The following is a 6384-nucleotide window of genomic DNA, read 5'->3' on the forward strand; positions in this document are numbered from 1 at the left end:
AACATTATATGTGAGGGTTTTAGGCCTTGTTAATAGTTTTGGTGTTTTACAAATGTTTTGAATTAAACAAGATTATAGGAAAAAAGATCCATTCTAACTCAATCAAATTAAATGTAATTAGATTTTATATTAATTTTTTCAGTGTCAAATTTATTACCTTTAGGAGGATTTGTAATATAGTATAAATTGTAGCTCGTAATAAGGGGTTGGAGTAACAGTGAAATGAGTTTTTATTTTATTAGACTTTACAATTATGAGAGTGATTAATTTCTTCTTTAAAAAGATTTGTTCCTTTACTTGACAAGTCAGTGTTTATGAGCGAAACTTTTAAATTTAGTTACCATCACACCACTCTCAAAATCGATAAATGCAGATTTTTATTATGAGCAGTATTTGTGCTATTTTTAGCCTTATGACACAGAAAAGAAAGAGAAAATTGAGATTGGTTTGCTCCTTTCTGTTCCAGTGGATGAAGCAGAAATTCTGTCTGTTCCCAAGCGCATGACCAACGCACAAATTCCATTTGTTAGGAAAACCTTCCTGTGGCAGCCAAGTTGTTGGGATGCAGGCCCGCAGCCAGAAGCAGCTGCAGCGGCTGCCTGGGCTGTGTTTGTGCTGCTGGTGGGATGAGGTTCAGCTCAGAGCTGGAGCTGCTGCTCAGCTGAAACCCAGGAATTGTCCAGGATTGATTCCAGGGATCCAGCTCCAACCATTTCGAGTCATGACAGCAGCTCTGGGGTGTTGTTCTCAGTGTGCCCCAAGAAATCTGCCTTGCTGCCCTGGAGGTTGTGTCAGACCCCTCCTGCCTTGCCTCAAGTGTCCTTGCTCCTTGTTCTCCTTAACCAAGTGCTCTTGGTTCTCTTCTGACCGAGCATTCTGTGTTTTCTTGCCCCACACTCTTTGTTCTCTCCTGACTGAGCATTCTGTGTTTTCTTGCCCCACATTCTCTGTTCTCCAGTTACTGAGCATTCTGTGTTTTCTGGCCCCACACTGTTCGTTCTCCAGTTACTGAGCATTCTGTGTTTTCTTGCCCCACACTGTTCGTTCTCCAGTTACTGAGCATTCTGTGTTTTCTTGCCCCACACTCGTTCTCTCCTGACTGAGCATTCTGTGTTTTCTGGCCCCACACTTTGTTCTCTCCTGTTACTGAGCATTCTGTGTTTTCTTGCCCCACATTCTCTGTTCTCCTGTTACTGAGCATTCTGTGTTTTCTTGCCCCACACTTTGTTCTCCTGTTACTGAGCATTCTGCGTTTTCTTGCCCCACATTCTCTGTTCTCCAGTTACTGAGCATTCTGTGTTTTCTTGCCCCACACTCTTTGTTCTCCTGTTACTGAGCATTCTGTGTTTTCTGGCCCCACACCTTACCTGTGCTGTCCCCTCCCGTTTTTTGGGACCCTGCAGTGAATCAGAGCCTCTGCCTTTCACTCCTTCTGCTGCTTGCCCTGCACAATCTGACCTTTGCCATGACTCCAACATTCCATTTTCCAGCTTTGGGGAGATGCTGACCACTGCTTGTTGACCTCAGGTTATCACACAGGGTGGATTTCCAGGCAGGGCTTTGACTTATTTCTACAACAGGAACGAATATTTTTACCAATTTTCCCTTGTAGATTCCTTAACTCACCATAAAACACCCCCAAGATTGGATTCATCAGCTCTTGCCAGGCCACAGATTACTGCAGATGAATAATAGATGTTCCCACTCCTGGCTTTGCCTCTCCTGCCTCAGCCTGGCCCTGCTGATGAAAGGCAAACAGCCACCAAGGTGGAGAGTGGCACAAATTCAGCCATTCCTCCATCCCAGGGATGCCTTGCATTTTTGAAACTATTTTCATTCCTTTTGGAGCCTGGAGACTGCTGAAGTAATAACAGCTTACCCTAGGAGCAGATTTCTTAGTAAACACTATACCTCTGTGAAAAAATAGCTATTATTGTGTTCCAAAGGAAGCCAAGGAGACAGATTTATTGGATTTGCTTTTTTTGGGTTGGACTTTTTTTTAGTTGATTGGTTGTGTTTTGTTTTTTGGGGTTTTTTTCTTTGTTTTGCTTAGTTTTTTAAAATTCCAAATCTTGTTCCTTCATTATAATAAATACAATTTAGGGGCATTTATGCATTCCAGCATAAATGGGAGTGATTTGCCTTTTCTGGGTACCTGTCATTGTCATTAGAGATGGATTTTGTTAACTCGATGCCTCATAGCACAGCTTGCATCTCTGTTATCTCACGAGCCAAAATTAGAGTTACTGAGCAGAACTCTCACCTGTGCTTTAAAATCACAGATCTTGGTGAGGAGGAAGCTCAGAGCTTATTTTGGAAGTCCTGTCTGTATCCTCCCCTGTAGCTGCAAGGATTCACTGTCAGTAGCAACTGGAGATCCAAGAAAAGCATTTCTATTTTGATACCTCCACAGCTGAACACAGATCTGGGAATTTCATGCTTTGGGGATACTTATGCTACATGTAAAAATAGGTGAAACTGAATCAATATTATGAAGAAAATGACATTTTGTCTATAAATATTAGTGGAAGAGTTTAAATATTTGGTTTCACACTGCTCAAGCTAGTCCATGCAGTCTCAAAATCCAGCATGGAAGTGACTGATGGCACATGAAGCAATCCATGCATTTCAGTCACCCATAATCAAATCTTGTTCCTCTTTTCACCTAATTGGGCTGCTCCAAGTTTCTTCCCAAACTTCAGCATTGATCTGCAAAGGGAGAGGGACCTGCAGTGACATTAATGCCATAATTAAGAGTTGGTGTCACTGGCAAGGGACAACTCGTGGCTGCCCAGCTCGTGCTGCTCTGCGTGTCCAACCCTCAGGATCCAAATCCAGCAGCAGCTCATCAAAAGCCACAATTGATCAGGCTCCTTGCAGCTTCCAGTTAAAATTCAGCAAGGATCTGGCAGCAATTCGGAGCCAGCTGTCCTCTGGATTTACTGATGAAGACTCTTTGGTGGTGATACCAAAGGTGTTATCTGGATCAATTCTCTTTGCTAAATTGGGTGATGAGGCCACCAAAGGAAAAAAAAAAGAGAGAGAAAAGTTTGGAATTTTTTAATATTTTTGTATATTTTTAGTACTTTTATATTTTCTATTTTTATATTTTTTATAAGAAATGCAAGTTATTTTCATCCCTTCTTCTTGCAACAAGGAGCTCACAAGCAGGCTGCAGAGGAGCCAGAGTGATCTCTGGGTGTCTGAGGGTGAACCTAAAGGCACTGCCAGTGTCCTGTTAGGTAAATCTTCATCACAAGATGCCTTTCACACCTCTGATCAGCTGGGAGAATTCTTTTATTAAGTCTAATTACTACAAGTGTTCCACACCAAAGCTCCATAATCCCATTAATTCAATAAAATGCCTTTCTGTATGAGCACAGATCTATTCACAGTCACTATAAAGGAGCAGAGAAGGTATTATAAAACTATAGATAAAAAAGGATAAAAGGCACAGAGAAAGTCACTTTGCCTGCAGTTAGATTATTTTGAAAGTCTAGAAAGAGATTTCAGGTGGCCTAGATGTTGAGAAATGTGGGGAATCTTGGATTCTTTTGAAGAACCTTCAATCCTTTTGATTTTGATGCCAATGTGTATTTTCTTCTTATTGGTCATTATTATTTTAGGAGAATGTTGGAGACCTGTTACAGCTGGAGTTGTGAGTTATTGCAAGGTTAGAGCAACGTGCACATTCTGAATATTTAATGGGGAACCAAAAAGACGACTTAAATTACAGGGCTTCTTGTGAGTTCTTGTCTGTCAACCCAGAAAATAATTTCAACCTGTCAGGGAAAAATGAAAACTGGAGTCCCACTCAACAAGGTGCAAAATTGTTGCTTAATGTAATAGTAAATAAGCTTATTTTGCACTGTTATTCAGGATGACTGATTTGCACTGCTATTTAGGATGATTGGTTTCAGTGCAAATGAAATATTTTTCAATTTCAGAAAAAACCCAATCCAAGTATATTTTAGGTCCTTTATGCAGATAAAATATCTGGGTGAATACAAGGGTGAGAGAGACTTCCACTTGTTCCTGGGAAACAATTTCCCAACAGCAAAGGCAGATTTCACAGAACCAGTTGTGGATTTCTGGCGTTGTTTCCAGGGCAGGAATTTTTTAACTGAAAAAGCAGATTGCACAGAAACAGGGAGGATTTCTGGTTTTGTTGAGAATGCATGATTGCTGATATTTGCAGGAGAACTCCAGGAGCTCATTCCCTGATGTGCTTTCATTTTCTTTGCACCAAGACACAAAACTGTGGGAGGCTGGGCAGGCAGGACAGCCCTCAGCTGCCAGGAGGAGCAGAGGATTGTCCAGTTAGCTGAGCAGCCCTATTCAGCAGGCTATTCCTGGACAATGGAAACCCCAGAGGTTCAGAGAATGGAAATGCAGCCCCAGCCTGGTCTATCCCTGTTTCTATTCCTGCTGGTTCTTGGCCAGGGCTGTGATTGCAGCAAAGCTCCATGCCACAAATTTATGAAATTTACCAATCCAAAATTAACCACAGCCCAAAGTGAGACATTTCTCCTTTCCCTACCCACCCAGCCCCGGCACCTGCTGCCTGCAGTGTGTCCCTGGTTCCTCTTTCTGCCAGCACAGGGACACTCTGGGTGTCAGCAGGGTGAGCCACCACAGCTGGCAGCATCCCAAACCCACGCTGACCATTTGTGATCTGCTCATCACATCCTGTGTTTCCAGCTCTGTGTTTCCAACTTTGTGTTTCAAAGCCTGCTCTCCAAACAGAGCTGCCCATCCTGTCCCTCACATCACTGTCCAGAGAGCTGGGCTGTGTTTGGTTATGTGCTCATTTCATTTGAGAATACTCAGGTGTGTCTTTGAGAAAGAGTAGAGCTGAAACGTTTTGATTTCTTACAGAAGTTTGGATTTCATCTCTCATCTCCAACTTCACGATGCCTTCCCATTATCAGTACAAAACTTCAAATAACAAAAAGCAGGGAAGCACCTGGGCTGGAATTCCCCAGGAATTTCCAATGTGCTGAGTGATTTAGATCACTGACTGCGGCAGTCCCTTGAGCAATTACACTCCCCAGTCCCTGCAGCTCAGAAGTGCCTTTGTTCCTTTCACGTTTGCTGCTAATAGCACTGCACAATGCAAGCAGGCAGCGTGCAGACACACTGCTTTAGCCTCTGCCTCCTCCTGAAGGGAATTTTTCCCCTGATCACATGAGGAGTTGTGCTGGCTGTGGTGTGCGGTGCTCTGCCTTTACCCTGCGTGACCTGCAGCCCAACCCTGCTCACCGGGGCCACGGGGCTGGGCAAGGGATGAAAGGATCTGCCAAAGGCAGCCATGGACAGCTGGGCAAGGCAAAACACGGGAAGGAATTCATTTCTGGTCCTAAAATCCTGCCTGAGACTTATTGCACCTCTGCACAGAGCAGGGATTCTCTGCTGAGGAGTCAGGACCTGCTTTCCCTGCTGGGCATCCCTAGAGGCGCTTTCCCTCTGGATGTGGGGCTAAGGAGCAGGCTGATTTTGGGAAAATAGAGACCACATCTTTGCCAATGGAGAGTTTGCTTGCCTGTGCTAAGGAAAGCTTCACCAACTGGTTTTCTGTCAAAAAGTTTTCATTTGAATCTATTCTGAATCTATTTGAACTATTCATTTGAATCTATTCTATTTTGCTAGGTAATTTTAACACCAGCATTTCTCTTGCAAGTAGAATTGAAGGGTTTATGCTCCCTGTCAGGAGGAAAGGCATGTGCTGCCCCTTCAGGGGACAGCCTGGGACACAGCAGGGCTGGCACAGCTCTGACCTCTCCTCCTGCCCTCAGCCTTTGGCTTTGCTGCTAACTCAATTAAGCACCTGCCTAATTGGGGTGCCCCGATGGAGGGAGTTTCTGCAGGGCCTGGTTTGTGACAGCACAAGGGTTTCCAGCATTTGTGCCAAACTGAGGTTCCCCATTCGCTGCTCCCAGTCAGGGGTGGTGAGCTCAGCACAGCCCAGGGAGCCGAGCTGGGGCAGAGGAATGACGAGCTGGAGCTGAATCAGTTCCTGCCTTCCCTTGGTGGCTGCTGAAACCCACCCAGACAGAAGCAGAACCAATTTCCATCCTGGGACTCAGAAGCGATTGGGTGTTTGTGGTAAGTGGCCAATTTCTGAGAAGGAAAAAAAAGTTTTTTCTCAAAATTATATCATTTTTTTTCCACCTGAAAACCAAACATCACTCAGGAGTTTTCAGTCTGTATTCAACAGATATTTAACAGATTAATTTTATAGAGAACTTGAGTGGGTAACAGTCCCATTTAACTACTTTTGATGTAATTTCTCTAGGAATTAAGCTGTGCAATCCTGGCTCCCCACACTCACCTTGAGCCTGCCTGGGAGCTGAACTCACCATGACTAACTGCAGGTAAGCCAGG

This window comes from Zonotrichia leucophrys, chromosome 4A (genome assembly GCF_028769735.1).
Source record: "Zonotrichia leucophrys gambelii isolate GWCS_2022_RI chromosome 4A, RI_Zleu_2.0, whole genome shotgun sequence".
NCBI lineage: Eukaryota > Metazoa > Chordata > Aves > Passeriformes > Passerellidae > Zonotrichia > Zonotrichia leucophrys.